This window comes from Oncorhynchus masou, chromosome 1 (genome assembly GCF_036934945.1).
Source record: "Oncorhynchus masou masou isolate Uvic2021 chromosome 1, UVic_Omas_1.1, whole genome shotgun sequence".
Taxonomy (NCBI): Eukaryota; Metazoa; Chordata; class Actinopteri; order Salmoniformes; family Salmonidae; genus Oncorhynchus; species Oncorhynchus masou.
In genome coordinates, this window is record NC_088212.1 from 27,689,844 (window position 1) to 27,705,129 (window position 15,286).

At 46.3% G+C, this 15,286-nt stretch overlaps 1 pseudogene; it reads right to left on the reverse strand.

The window, feature by feature from the left end:
• Window positions 1–13,656: 13,656 nt before the first annotated feature.
• Window positions 13,657–14,512, reverse strand: LOC135504370 (uncharacterized; annotated as a pseudogene).
• Between the last annotated feature and the right edge of the window lie 774 nt (window positions 14,513–15,286).

Consider the following 15,286-nt stretch of genomic DNA (forward strand, 5'->3'; position numbering starts at 1 on the left):
ACCCTAAGCATACTGCTAAAGCAACACTCGAGTGGTTTAAGGGGAACATTTAAATGTCGATGGAATGGCCTAGTCAAGCCCAGACCTCAGTCCAATTGAGAATCGGTGGTATGACTTAAAGATTGCTGTACACCAGCAGAACCCATCCAACTTGAAGGAGCTGGAGCAGTTTTACCTTGAAGAATAGGCATAAATCCCAGTGACTAGATGTGCCAAACTTATAGAGACATACCCACAAGAGACTTGCAGCTGTAATTGCTGCAAAAGGTGGCTCTACAAAGTATTGACTTGGGGGAGTGAATTTTTGTCTTATTTCTTGTTTATTTCACAATAAAAAAAATATTTATCGTCTTCAAAGTGGTAGGCATGTTATGCAAATCAAATAATACAAATCCCATTTAAATTCCAGGTTGTAAGGCAACAAAATAGAAAGAATGCCAACGGGGTGAATACTTTCGCAAGCCACTGTATAGGCCTACTCCCCAAAGCAATGTGTTGTGTTGTGTATCACTCATGATAATTTCGGTTCTTGAATAGCAAATTCAATTCATAATGTTGTCCTCTCCAAGGACCCTTAAATACATAATTCATAAGTTATTTTAAACTGGGTGGTTTGAGCCCTGAATGCTGATTGGCTGAAAGCCTTGATATATCAGACCGTACACCATGTGTATGACAAAATAATTATTTTTACTGGTCTAATTACGTTGGTAACCAGATTATAATAGCAATAAGGCACCTCGGGGGCTTGTGGTATATGGCCAATATACCACAGCTAAGGGCTGTATCCAGGCACTCCGCGTTGCATTGTGCATAATAACAGCCCTTAGTCTTGGTATATTGGCCATATACCACACCCCCTTTGGCCTTATTGCTTAAATATATTATACATAATACATAAGTTAATAAACCCACATCCAGTTATTGAGACCTTGTCACAAGGGGATATTAAAGATGCTGAGTAGAAGACATTTCCTATTGTTGCTGACATTGTTTCAGACACAATAATGAGTACAGTAAGTCCATGAACTGTATGAATAACATGACACCATTTCCTTTATTGTTGAAGGGAACCAACTGTCATCCAGGCCAGGTGTAAGTGTTTCAGAGGCAGACCAGGAGGGGGTTGGTGCCTATGAGGTGAGATGTGCTAGCTAGGCTCCAGTAGATGTGTCCTATGTGAGCAGCGGCGGAGGTGAGAACAAAGCCTTAGGCATTTCTCAGCCCAGAGAGGTGGCTAGGCTGGGCCACTGCGCCTCCAATTCAGTTACAGTGCTGTCACTATTCATTGAGGGGGCGCACCTCCTTTAAAGCATCACTACCTCAACAGGGGCATCGCTCATGATAGAAAAGAATGAGCATGATTTGTGAACTCTCGTCGTCTTTGTAATTTCATCAGTGAAATGGGATTATATTTTAAATCACCACTTTTTTGTTCATTACACATTTAAACTCCTCTGACAGACAAAAACTTCAATAAAATGTGCATGTCAACCCTGGTTGACTTCGCCAGCTCTCGTACTTGATTAGACAAACAGAGCACCAGGGCTCCGGAACGGGGGGAAATAATGTGCTCATTTATTCATTTTTCAGACGAGTCACAATAGATTTTTAACGACCAATGTCTGACCTCCCTTAGGTGCTTCATGCTTAGGGGGGTTAATAAAGCCTAACACTTTGGCGCTGAAACACTTCACAGAATAGCCAGGTAAGAAAAAACCTACAATGAAGCAAAGACTGGGGCAAATCAAATGTCTAAGAACACCAGCCCCGAGAGAGAGAGAGAGAGAGAGAGAGAGAGAGAGAGAGAGAGAGAGAGAGAGAGAGAGAGAGAGAGAGAGAGAGAGAGAGAGACTGGTATTCCACTTAGATTCCAATTCCACAGGTCTCTAAGGGACAATTAAACCAAGTGGGGAAGAAGTACTTTCTTTTCACAATGCGCTGGGGCGTACATATTATAAGCTTTACCCATGGCAATACACACACAGCAGGACCTGCCAAGACAAGAAGGGGGAAGAATCAAAAGCATCTCCTAAACTTAATAACAGTTTATTTCCTGACAGAAAGAAATCTGCCCTTTCAATGATTTAAATGTTCTTAAACCCAGTGTTTATAAATTAGGGTTTACACAAACAGAGTATAATAAATGGAGTGGCTGTGGATTTGACTTTTCTGGACCCCTATTCTCGACAGCTAGACCGAATATAATAAGATAGTATAATGTTACTGTAAGACAAAAAACACCATCTCATTTCTTATGAGATTTTAGGAGGATTGTGCGAATGGTCAAATGATTTGGTCATGTAGCCAAAACTCAACAAAGTCTGCCACTAGGCAAAATATGTCCTAACACAGGTAGGCTATGCTACAGTTTGTTAACACCTTCTGAACTAATATTCATATCAACACTGTATAATTCAAGGAGATCTAAATGCATATACCCATGAAACTGATTGAGATCAAATAGTCGGTACTCGCATAATAATAAGGAATTCCCCTCGACCACGCCCACAAATTGAGGAAAACCAACATTCTACCCTATTGACCCCCATTGTAAAAGAGGCAACTTGGCCATAGATTTTTATACAGAAATAAGAAAACATGCCGAAAAGCTACTGTGTCGTTCATTGTACATGTAACCAGGTAAAAGAAATCCAAAATGTAGGGTTACAATGCTGCCGTATAGGGAAACAGAGCCTGCTAGAAAAGCCCTGTGCTTTGGCTATTTCGGAGCCTCTTGGACCTAGACTTGGCGCTACAGTACCGCTTGCTGTGCGGTAGCAGAAAGAACAGGCTATGACTAAGGTGGCTAGAGTCTTTGACAATTTTTTAGGGCCTTCTTCTGACACCGCCTGGTATAGAGGTCCTGGACGGCAGGAAGCTTGACGGAGCACAGTTTCACGGAGCACAGTTTATCTGGGGTTTTGGCCAGGTAGCGGCCCCCATTACCTCACTGCTGAGTGGGAGCCGGTGCGTTTGCTGTAGTTGGCAGAGGCGGACAGAGCCTTCAATAGGTTGAAGGCACTGTTCACGGGTGCACCCATGTTGGTGCACCCGGACCCCCCTCTCTAGCATTCATAGTGGAGGTGGACGCTTCCGAGGCCGGGGTATCACAGCGCTCGGGTACGCCACCAAAACTCTGCCCCTGCGCTCTCTTTTCGAGGAAGCTCAGTCCGGCGGAGCGTAACTATGATGTGGGGGACCAGGAGTTGTTTGCGGTGGTCAAGGCCCTGAGGGTGTGGAGACACTGGCTTGAGGGGGCTAAGCACCCCTTTCTCATCTGGATCGACCACCAGAATCTGGAGTATATTCGGGCAGCTAGGAGACCGAATCTACGTCAGGCAAGGTGGGCCATGTTCTTCACCCAATTCAGGTTTACTCTGTCGTATAGACCAGGCTCCCTGAATGTAAAAGCTGGCGCTCTGTTCCGTCTTTATGACACGGAGGATCGGTCTACCGAGCCTACTCCCATCCTTCCAGCCTCAAAGGCTGATGGCACCAGTGGTATGGGAGGTGGACTCGGACATCGAGCGGGCATTACGGCCGGAGCCTGCGCCTCCTCAGTGTCCGGCTGGGTGTAAGTACGTGCCGCTTGCTGTTCAGGACCAACTGATTCGGTGGGCTCACACCCTACCCTCCTCAGGTCATCCTGGGGTGGCGAGGACAGTGCGGGGCCTCCGGGGGAAGTATTGGTGGCCCACCTAGGCTAGGAACGCACGGTCACCCCAGGTGAGTCAGCACCAAACTCACCCAGGACCCCTGTTGGTCACATGTTTGTCTTGATTTTGTTTCTTGTTTTTTCCCCTCATCCCAGCATAAGGCGACGTGGGTCGGGACACCGCTCCCAGGTTAGGGTTTATGTCTCTTCCTGTTCAGTGTGCGCCCAGAGTAAGGCTCCTAGGCACCTTCCTAGGGGGAAGTTACAACCCCTCCCCATTACACAACGGCCATGGTCTCACTTATCAGTGGATTTTCTGACCGATCTCCCCCCATCTCAGGGGAACACTACAGTTTTGGTGGTTGTGGATCGATTTTCTAAGTCCTGCCATCTCCTCCCGTTGCCCGGTCTCCCTACAGCCCTACAGACTGCGGAGGCATTATTCACCCACATCTTCCGGCACTACGGGGTGCCGAAGGACATCGTCTCTGATCGGGGTCCCCAGTTCACGTCACGGGTATGGAGGACGTTCATGAAACGTCTGGGGGTCTCGGTCAGCCTGACCTTTGGTTATCACCCTGAGAGTAATGGGCAGGTGGAGAGAGTGAACCAGGAGGTGGGTAGGTTTCTGTGGTCGTATTGCCAGGACCGGCCCAACGAGTGGTCTAGGTACGTCCCATGGGCGGAGTTGGCCCAAAACTCACTCCGTTACTCCTCGACAAACCTATCTCCGTTCCAGTGTGTGTTGGGCTACCAGCCGGTCCTGGCACCTTAGCATCCGAGTCAGACCGAGGCTCCTGCGGTAGAGGAGTGGGTGCAGAGCTCCAAGGAAACCTGGAGGGCCGTCCAGGAATCCCTCAAACAAGCCAGTGGACGGCAGAAGAGGAGTGTTGACCACCACCGCAGTGAGGCCCCCGTGTTTGTACCGGAAGACAGGGTCTGGCTCTCGACCCGAAACCTACCCCTCCGCTTGCCCTGCCGGAAGCTGGGGCCACAGTGTGTGGGGCCCTTCAAAGTCCTGAGGAGGATAAACAAGGTGTGTTATTGATTACAACTCCCTTCCTATTATAGTATTAACCCCTCGTTTCATGTGTCTCTCCTCAGGCCGGTGGTAGCGGGTCCCCTGCAGGACGGTGAGGTGCCGGAGGTCCCTCCTCTCCCTCTGGATATCGAGGGGTCCCCGACGTACACGATACGGACCATTCTGAACTCGAGATGCCGGGTGAGGGGCCTGTAGTACCTCGTGGACTGGGAGGGGTACGGTCCGGAGGAGAGGTGCTGGGTACCGGTGGGGGACATCTTGGATCTGTCAATGTTGAGGGATTTCCATCGCCTCCATCCGGATCGCCCTGCGCCTCGCCCTCCGGGTCGCCCTCGAGGCCGGTGTGGGGGGGTGGGGGGGTACTGTCACAACTCCTACCGAAGGTGGCTCCCCTTCCTGTTTGGGTGTCGCTCGGCTGTCGTTTTCCCCTTGTCTGTTTATTAGTTACATCTGTGTTTTGTTAGGTTAATTGGTTGGGCTTTATTATCCAGCCGGCCCGCCTGCTGGGTGTGCGGGATAATTTTCAGTGTACGATTGTGCACGACTGTAAGTCACGGTTGTCCGTGTATGTGTGTTTTGCTGAACTTTTTAGTTCCCTGTGTTTTGGGGCATTTGTTTGGGTTGGCTTCATTTTCACTCACCGGTGTGGTGAATTAAAAGTATCGCTACCCTGAACTCTCTGTTTCCTGCGCCTGACTTCTTCCTCCACTACACCCCGGGCATGACACTGAGCCTACAATAAAAGCAGTCTCTCTTCCTCCAGATAATATTGAAAACTTATACCAGGAACCTCTTGAATCATATAATGTGAACAAAATAATCCATAGACTGTTTTATACTTTATTTCAATATCAATCACTTCTCAGTTTCAAAACATGAAATATTCCAAACTTTTTCAACCGATTGACGTTCATGTAGCTAGAATTTTTTTGAAGATTTACGCTTACTTTCTGTCCATAGTGAGAAAGGGCCTGAGGTGTGTTGCAATGTTGCCAGAAGACATCCATCTTGTTTCCACACTCAGCACAGTGCTCTATTTGTCTGAATCTATGTCATTTTAGCTCAGTCAGGTCAATGGCAATTCAACCTCCTCTCGTCGCAGGCACTTCAGATTCCTAATGTGATGCATGTAAGATAGGAACCAACTAAACACAGTCCCTGTCACTGCTCACACATAGCTGCATATAAATTATATACCCTGAGCTCACTTTCTCCATATTTTACTCCTGATTTAGAAATACTGAATGATATGTCCTGTTTCTTTGCTATCTGGTCCATGACCAGCATGCAAGCTCCCCTGTCACACCCATCAGGTAGAACCTTGTCATGATGTTGTATTGTAATCATTCCCCCCTGAAACAGCAGCCATCCCAAGTGTAAGCAATGGTAGGACAAATCAAATAAAACTTTATTTGTCACATGCGCCAAATACAACACCTTACCATGTAATGCTTACTTACAAGCCCTTAACCAACAGTGCAGTTCAAGAGAGTTCAGAAAATATTTACCAAATGAATTCAAGTAAAACATATAAAAAGTAACACAATAAAATAACAATAAAGAGGCTATAAACAGGGGGTACCAAGTCAATGTGCGGGGCTCCAGGTTAATCAAGGTAATTTGTACATGTAGGTAGGGGTGAAGTGACTAATACATAGATAATAAATAGTGAGTAGCAGCAGTGTAAAAAAACAAATGGGGGGGGGGTGTCAATGTAAATAATCCAGTGGCCATTTGGGTAATTGTTCAGCAGTCTTATGGCTTGGAGGTAGAAGCTGTTAAGGAGCCTTTTGGTCCTAGACTTGGCATGCGGTAGCAGACAAAACAGTTTATGACTTGGGTGACTGGAGTTTTTGACAATATTTTGGGCAATCCTCTGACACCACCTCGTATATATGTCCTGGATGGCAGGAAGCTTGGTCCCAGTGATGTACTGGGCCATATGCAGTACCCTCTGTATCATATCAAATCTACATTTATTGGTCACATACACATTATTAGCAGATGTTATGCAAGTGTAGCAGAATTCTTGTGCTTCTTGCTCCGACAGTGGAGCAAAACAGTTGAAGTTGGAAGTTTACATACACTTAGGATGGAGTCATAAAGCCTTATTTTTCAACCACTCCACACATTTTTGCTAAGAAACTATAGTTTTGGCAAGTCGGTTAGGACATCTACTTTGTGCATGACACAAGTAATTTTTCCAACAATTGTTTACAGACAGATTACTTCACTTCACCGTGTCACAATACCAGTGGGTCAGAAGTTTACATAAACTAAGTTGACAGTGCCTTTAAACAGCTTGAAAAAAAAACAGAAAATGATGCCATGGCATTAGAAGCTTCTGATTGAAATAATTTGAGTCAATTGGACATGTACAGTGGGGCAAAAAAGTATTTAGTCAGCCACCAATTGTGCAAGTTCTCCCACTTAAAAATATGAGAGAGGCCTGTAATTTTCATCATAGGTACACTTCAACTATGACAGACAAAATGAGAAAAGAAAATCCAGATCCAGGTCCATTTCAGTTTGTAGTGCATTATGGTCAGATGCCGAGCAGTTACCATACCAGGCGGTGATGAAACCGGTCAGGATGCTCTCAATGGTGCAGCTGTCGAACTTTTTGAGGATCTGGGGACCCTGTCAAATCTTTTCTGTCTTCTGAGGGGGAAAAGGTGTTGTCATGCCCTCTTCATGACTGTCTTGGTGTGTTTGGACTATGGTAGTTTGTTGGTGATGTTGACACCAAGGACCTTGAATCTCTCTACCCGCTCCACTACAGCCCCATCGATGTTAATGGGGGCCTGTTTGGCCCACCTTTTCCTGTAGTTTAGGATCAGCTCCTTTGTCTTGCTCACTTTGACAGGTTGTTTTCCTTGCACCACCACACTGTCAGGTCTAAGACCTCCTTCCTATTGGATGTCTCGTCATTGTCGGTGATCAGGCCTACCACTGTTGTGACGTCAGCAAACTTAATGATGGTGTTACGGATACCAGTATCCTGTGTGTGTGTGTATCCTGTGTGTGTGTTTTCTCTCCTTCTCCCCTCACAGGTGAAAATCATCACTCCCCAATCAGTCAACAATCAATCATCAATCAGAAGACACACCTCCTCCTGTTTCCTACCCAATCACAGTTCCTTTCCCTTGGTTTAAAAACCCTGTCAGTTTGCTCTACAGCTCAATCTCTCTGTAAATGCCATGTCTATAGGTCTCTGTGTTTCACTCTCTCGTTGTGTATTAACCTCTCTTTTGTTTGAGCACCTTGTCATCACCTGTGAGTATTGTTTTGGTGATGGTGTTTGATTGATTGCTGGTGGGAAAGGGGAAACCAAGACAAGTCGCCCATGGGCATACACTACCCGTAGGTAGACTTTGTTAAATACACTATTTAGAACTGGGCGGACCACCCACTGTATTTTTGATTAGTTAGTTAGCTGTTGAAGTAGGCTAGTCTAGCTTAGGGGTGTTTTTGAATACTTATTGTTTCTTTCCTTGGGTCCAGCTCAGCCCCTTTTCCTGCTTCCCCCCCCCCCCCTCTCATTACCGTGTGTTTTCAAATAAACCTTGAGTTTGACGGTAGATTTCAGTTGTCCTGGTTATTTTGTTTACACTTCTGCTTTGTCACTATAATTTGCATGAGTTATGTTACGGGACTCATTACCATCCCCCCCCCCTAGACTGTCGGGCCAAAAGGGATTCGTAACAATGGTGTTGAAGTCGTGTTTGGCCACGTAGTCGTGGGTGAACAGGGAGTACAGGAGGGGACTAAGCACACACCCCTGAGGGAACCCAGTATTGAGGATCAGGTTAGCAGACGTGATTTTGCCTACCATTACCACCTGGGGCGGCCCATCAGGGAGTCCAGGATCCAGTTAAAGAGGGAGGTGTTTAGTCCCAGGGTCCATAGCTTAGTGATGAGCTTTGTGGGCACTATGGTGTTGAACGCTGAGCTGTAGTCAATGAATAGCATTCTCACGAGTGTTCCTTTTGTCAAGGTGGGAAAGGGCAGTGTGGAGTGCGATCGTGATGCCGTCATCTGTGGATCTGTTAGAGCGAATGCGAATTGGAGTGGGTCTAGGGCAAGGGTGGGCAACTCCGGTCCTTGAGGGCATAATTGGTGTCACATTTTTTCTTCATCCCTAGAAACACAGCTGATTAATCAAATTGAATTCTAAACTGAAGATCATGGTTAGGTGATTATTGGAGTCAGGTGTGTTTGCTGGGGCTGGGGCACAACTGCGACACCAATCAGGCCATTGAGGACTGGAATTGCCCACCCCTGGTCTAGGGTATCCTGGAGGATGCTGTTGATGTGAGCCATGACCAGCCTTTCAAAGCACTTCATGGCCATCGCTTCCTTGGGCACGGGGACTATGGTGGTCTGCTTGAAACATGTAGGTATTACAGACTCGGTCAGGGAAAGGTTGAAAATGTCAGTGAAGACACTTGCCAGAGGTACCGGCAACTCTGGCACTGCACCCATCGTTATCTGGCAGCTCCCTTGTGGCGTCACGATGTTGGTCCATACGGTTGGATACTGCTTTGTGTCACTGTGAACACAGGAAAAGGACATCTGCCTAACCCTTTCGGTCTCCTGGTTCAGCAGGCTCGTGGTTACGAGCGTAACCGTCCTTCCGGAGTCCAATAGCGCTTCCGTGTTGTGTCCGTCAACCTTCACCCGGACCATGGGTGCAGTGGATTCGGGGTGCGCTCAACAGGAGGTGACACAGCGTGACCCACCTCGCCTCCGGGGCTAGCTGATGGCATTGAATCTTCTCGAGCCAGGCAATTCCAGGTAATGTTCCCCCAGGCGCCACACTCAAAACACCTCCTTTGGTCTCCATCTACCTGGGGTCGTTGGTGACGGGTCGGCCCTACCCCAGCCGTTTCTCTAGGGGGTGTGGTCAAGACGTTTACACAGATCAGACATGGACAGAATATGATTAGCTTGGTTTCAAGGGTGTTTGTTAAATAATAAATCAAAAGAAAAGGATAGGTCTCCCCCATGAAACCCTCTCCGGGATACCGTCTTCTGGGCTCTGAGTCTTGCTGTATCCTGTCGGGCACACCAACTCAACTCCCTCGTCTAAGCTCGGGCACCGTCTCCAATGACACGGAAGTCACCTTACTTCCCGCAGTCCTCTCCTGTGTGCTGCCCTTCTGGCAGCTTTATGGGGCTTGTACAGCTGGTGAGCAATCAGCCCTTGATTACTCACCAACTATCCAATCAGCCCCAATGAGTCCTGGGTGGAGAGCCCGTCGAGACTTGTCCACGTCCAGCAGATGGAGCCATCGCCTAATGATGTATACTCTTTCTGTCACCAGGCATTGACGAGTCTCCCCCTGGTGGCTGACCTGCTGTACGCCACACCTTATACAGCTGGTTGAGTGCAGTCTTAGTGCCAGCACCGGTTTGTAGATGGCTACGAATAATATAGATGAGAACTCTCTTGGTAGATAGTGTGGTCTACAGCTTATCATAAGGAACTCTACCTCAGGCGAGCAATAGCTCGAGACTTCTTTAATATTAGACATCACGCACCAGCTATTATTGACAAGTAGACACACCCCCCTGCCCCTCGTCTTACCAGACGCAGCTTTTCTGTCCTGCCAATGCATGGAAAATCCCGCCAGCTCTATATTATCCGAGCCGATGTTAAGCCACGACTCGGTGAAACATACAGTTTTTAATGTACAGTTGGTAGTATAATCTTGATCGTAGGTCATCCATTACATTTTCCAATGATTGCACGTTGGCCAGTAGAATGCACTCACTCGCCTACGAATTCTCAGAATGCAGCCCAACCTCTGGCCCCTTTTTCTCCGTCTTTTCTTGACGCAAATTCCCGGGAATTTGGGCCCGTTCCCGAGAAAGCAGTATATCCTTTGTGTTGGACTCGTTAGAGAAAAATTATTCTTCCAGTTCGAGTTGAGTAATCGCCGTTCTGATGTCCAGAAGTTCTTTGCGGTCATCAAATCAAATCAAATGTATTTATATAGCCCTTCGTACATCAGCTGATATCTCAAAGTGCTGTACAGAAACCCAGCCTAAAACCCCAGACAGCAAGAAATGCAGGTGTTGAAGCACGTTGGCTAGGAAGAAAAACTCCCTAGAAAGGCCCAAACCTAGGAAGAAACCAAGAGAGGAACCAGGCTATGAGGGGTCCTCTTCTGGCTGTGCCGGGTGGAGATTATAACAGAACATGGCCAAGATGTTCAAATGTTCATAAATGACCAGCATGGTCAAATAATAGGTCTGGGACAGGTAGCACGTCCGGTGAACAGGTCAGGATTCCATAGCCGTAGGCAGAACAGTTGAAACTGGAGCAGCAGAGCGGCCAAGTGGACTGGGGACAGCAAGGAGTCATCATGCCAGGTAGTCCTGAGGCATGGTCCTAGGGCTCAGGTCCTTCGAGAGAGAGAAATAAAGAGAGAAAGAGAGAATTAGAGAGAGCATACTTAAATTCCCACAGGACACCGGATAAGACAGGAGAAGTACTCCAGATATAACAAACTGACCCTAGCCCCCCAACACATAAACTACTGCAGCGTAAATACTCGAGGCTGAGACAGGAGGGGTTAGGAGACACTGTGGCCCCATCCGATGATACCCCCGGACAGGGCCAAACAGGAAGGATATAACCCCACCCACTTTTCCAAAGCACAGCCCCCACACCACTAGAGGGATATCTTCAACCACCAACTTACCATCCTGAGACAAGGCCGAGTATAGCCCACAAAGATCTTCGCCACAGCACAACCCAAGGGGGGGGCGCTAACCCAGACAGGAAGATCACATCAGTGACTCAACCCACTCAAATAACGCACCCCTCATAGGGATGGCAAGAAAGAGCACCAGTAAGCCAGTGACTCAGCCCCTGTAATAGGGTTAGAGGCAGACAATCCCAGTGGAAAGAGGGGAACCAGCCAGGCAGAGACAGCAAGGGCGATTCGTTGCTCCAGAGACTTTCCGTTCACCTTCACACTCCTGGGCCAGACTACACTCAATCATATGACCCACTGAAGAGATGAGTCTTCAGTAAAGACTAAAGGTTGAGACCGAGTTTGCGTCTCTCACATGGATAGGCAGATCATTCCATAAAAATTGAGCTCTATAGGAGAAAGCCCTGTCTCCAACTGTTTGCTTAGAAATTCTAGGGACAATTAGGAGGCCTGCGTCTTGTGACCGTAGCGTACGTGTAGGTATGTACGGCAGGACCAAATCAAAGAGATAGGTAGGAGCAAGCTCATGTAATGCTTTGTAGGTTAGCAGTAAAACCTTGAAATCAGCCCTTGCCTTGACAGGAAGCCAGTGTAGGGAGGCTAGCACTGGAATAATATGATCAAATGTTTTGGTTCTAGTCAGGATTCTAGCAGCCGTATTTAGCACTAACTGAAGTTTATTTAGTGCTTTATCCGGGTAGCCGGAAAGTAGAGCATTGCAGTAGTCTAACCTAGAAGTAACAAAAGCATGGATACATTTTTCTGCATCATTTATGGACAGAAAGTTTCTGATTACATAGATTACATAGTTATGTAGATGGAAAAAAGCTGTCCTTGAAACAGTCTTGATATGTTCGTCAAAAGAGAGATCAGGATCCAGAGTAATGACGAGGTCCTTCACAGTTTTATTTGAGACGACTGTACAACCATTAAGATTAATTGTCAGATTCAACAGAAGATCTCTTTGTTTCTTGGGACCTAGAACAAGCATCTCTGTTTTGTCCGAGTTTAAAAGTAGAAAGTTTGCAGCCATCCACTTCCATATGTCTGAAACACAGGCTTCTAGCGAGGGCAATTTTGGGGCTTCACTGTGTTTCATTGAAATGTACAGCTGTGTGTCATACGCATAGCAGTGACAGTTAACATTATGTTTTCGAATGACATCCCCAAGAGGTAAAATATATAGTGAAAACAATAGTGGTCCTAAAACAGAACCTTGAGGAACACCGAAATGTACAGTTGATTTGTCAGAGGACACACCATTCACAGAGACAAACTGATATCTTTCCGACAGATAAGATCTAAACCAGGCCAGAACTTGTCCGTGTAGACCAATTTGGGTTACCAATCTCTCCAAAAGAATGTGGTGATCGATGGTATCAAAAGCAGCACTAAGGTCTAGGAGCACGAGGACAGATGCAGAGCCTCGGTCTGATGCCATTGAAAGTTAATTTACCACCTTAACAAGTGCAGTCTCAGTGCTATGATGGGGTCTAAAACCAGACTGAAGCATTTCGTATACATTGTTTGTCTTCAGGAAGGCAGTGACAGCCTTTTCTAAAAAGGTTGAGAGGAATGGAAGATTCAATATAGACGATAGTTTTTTATATTTTCTGGGTCAACGTTTGGCTTTTTCAAGAGAGGCTTTATTATTGCAATTTTTAATGAGTTTGGTACACATCCGGTGGACAAAGAGACGTTTATTATGCTCAACATAGGAGGGCCAGGCACAGGAAGCAGCTCTTTCAGTAGTTTAGTTGGAATAGAGTCCAGTATGCAGGTTGAAGGTTTAGAGGCCATGATTATTTTCATCATTGTGTCAAGAGATATAGTACTAAAACACTTGAGTGTCTCTCTTGATCCTAGGTCCTGGCAGAGTTGTGCAGACTCAGGACAACTGAGCTTTGAAGGAATACGCAGATTTAAATAAGGAGTCCGTAATTTGTTTTCTAATAATCATGATCTTTTCCTCAAAGAAGTTCATGAATTTATTACTGCTGAAGTGAAAGCCATCCTCACCTGGAGAGATGCTGCTTTTTAGTTAGCTTTGCGACAGTATCAAAAATACATTTTGGATTGTTCTTATTTTCCTCAATTAAGTTGGAAAAATAGGATGATCGAGCAGCAGTGAGAGCTCTTCGATACTGCACGGTACTGTCTTTCCAAGCTAGTCGGAAGACTTCCAGTTTGGTATGGCGCCATTTCCGTTCCAATTTTCTGGAAAGCTTGCTTCAGAGCTCGGGTATGTTCTGTATACCAGGGGGCTCGTTTCTTGAGCGTTTCTTGAGCTCGTTTCTTTTAGTTTTTAGGGGTGCAACTGCATCTAGGGTATTGCGCAAGGTTAAATTGAGTTCCTGATTTTTGTCCTCTGATGTCCTTGGGTAGGCAGAGGGATTCAATGACTCTTTCTGTTGTCTGTGAATTTATAGCACAACTTTTGATGCTCCTTGGTTGGGGTCTGAGCAGATGATTTGTTGCAATTGAAAATGTAATAAAATGGTAGTCCGATAGTCCAGGATTATGAGGAAAAACATTAAGATCCACAACATTTATTCCATGGGAGAAAACTAGGTCCAGAGTATGACTGTGACAGTGAGTAGGTCCAGAGAGATGTTGGACAAAACCCACTGAGTCAATGATGGCTCCGAAAGCCTTTTGGAGTGGGTCTGTGGACTTTTCCATGTGAATATTCACCAAAAATGTGTATATCATCTGCTATGACTACAAGGTCCGATAGGAATTCAGGGAATTCAATGAGGAACGCTGTAAATGGCCCAGGAGGCCTGTAAACAGTAGCTATAAAAAGTGATTGAGTAGGCTGCATAGATTTCATGACTAGAAGCTCAAAGGACAAAAACGTCATATTTTTTTTGTAAATTGAAATTTGCTATCGTAAATGTTAGCAACACCTCCGCCTTTGCGGGATGCACGGGGGATATGGTCACGAGTGTAACCAGGAGGTGAGGCCTCATTTAAAACAGTAAATTCATCAGCCTTAAGCCATGTTTCAGTCAGGCCAATCACATCAAGATTATGATCAGTGATTAGTTCGACTATAATTGCCTTTGAAGTAAGGGATCTAACATTAAGTAGCCCTATTTTGAGATGTGAGGTATCATGATCTCTTTCAATAATGACAGGAAAGGATGAGGTCTTTATCCTAGTGAGATTGCTAAGGCGAACACCGCCATGTTTAGTTTTGCCCAACCCAGGTCGAGGCACAGACACGGTCTCAATGGAGATAGCTGAGCTGACTACACTGACTGTGCTAGTGGCAGACTCCACTAAGCTGGCAGGCTGGCTAACAGCCTGCTGCCTGGCCTGCACCCTATTTCATTGTGGAGCTAGAGGAGTTAGAGCCCTGTCTATGTTGGTAGATAAGATGAGAGCACCCGTCCAGCTAGGATGGAGTCTGTCACTCCTCAGCAGGCCAGGCTTGGTCCTGTTTGTGAATGAGTCCCAGAAAGAGGGCCAATTATCTATGAATTCTATCTTTTGGGAGGGGCAGAAAACAGTTTTCAACCAGCGATTGAGTTGTGAGACTCTGCTGTAGAGCTCATCACTCCCCCTAACTGGGAGGGGGCCAGAGACAATTACTCGATGCCGACACATCTTTCTAGCTGATTTACACGCTGAAGCTATGTTGCACTTGGTGACCTCTTGACTGTTTCATCCTAACATCGTTGGTGCCGACGTGGATAACAATATCTCTATACTCTCTACACCCGCCAGTTTTAGCTTTAGCCAGCACCATCTTCAGATTAGCCTTAACGTCGGTAGCCCTGCCCCGGCTAAACAGTGTATGAACGCTGGATGATTTGTTTTAAGTCTAATACTGCGGGCAATGGAGTCGCCAATGAC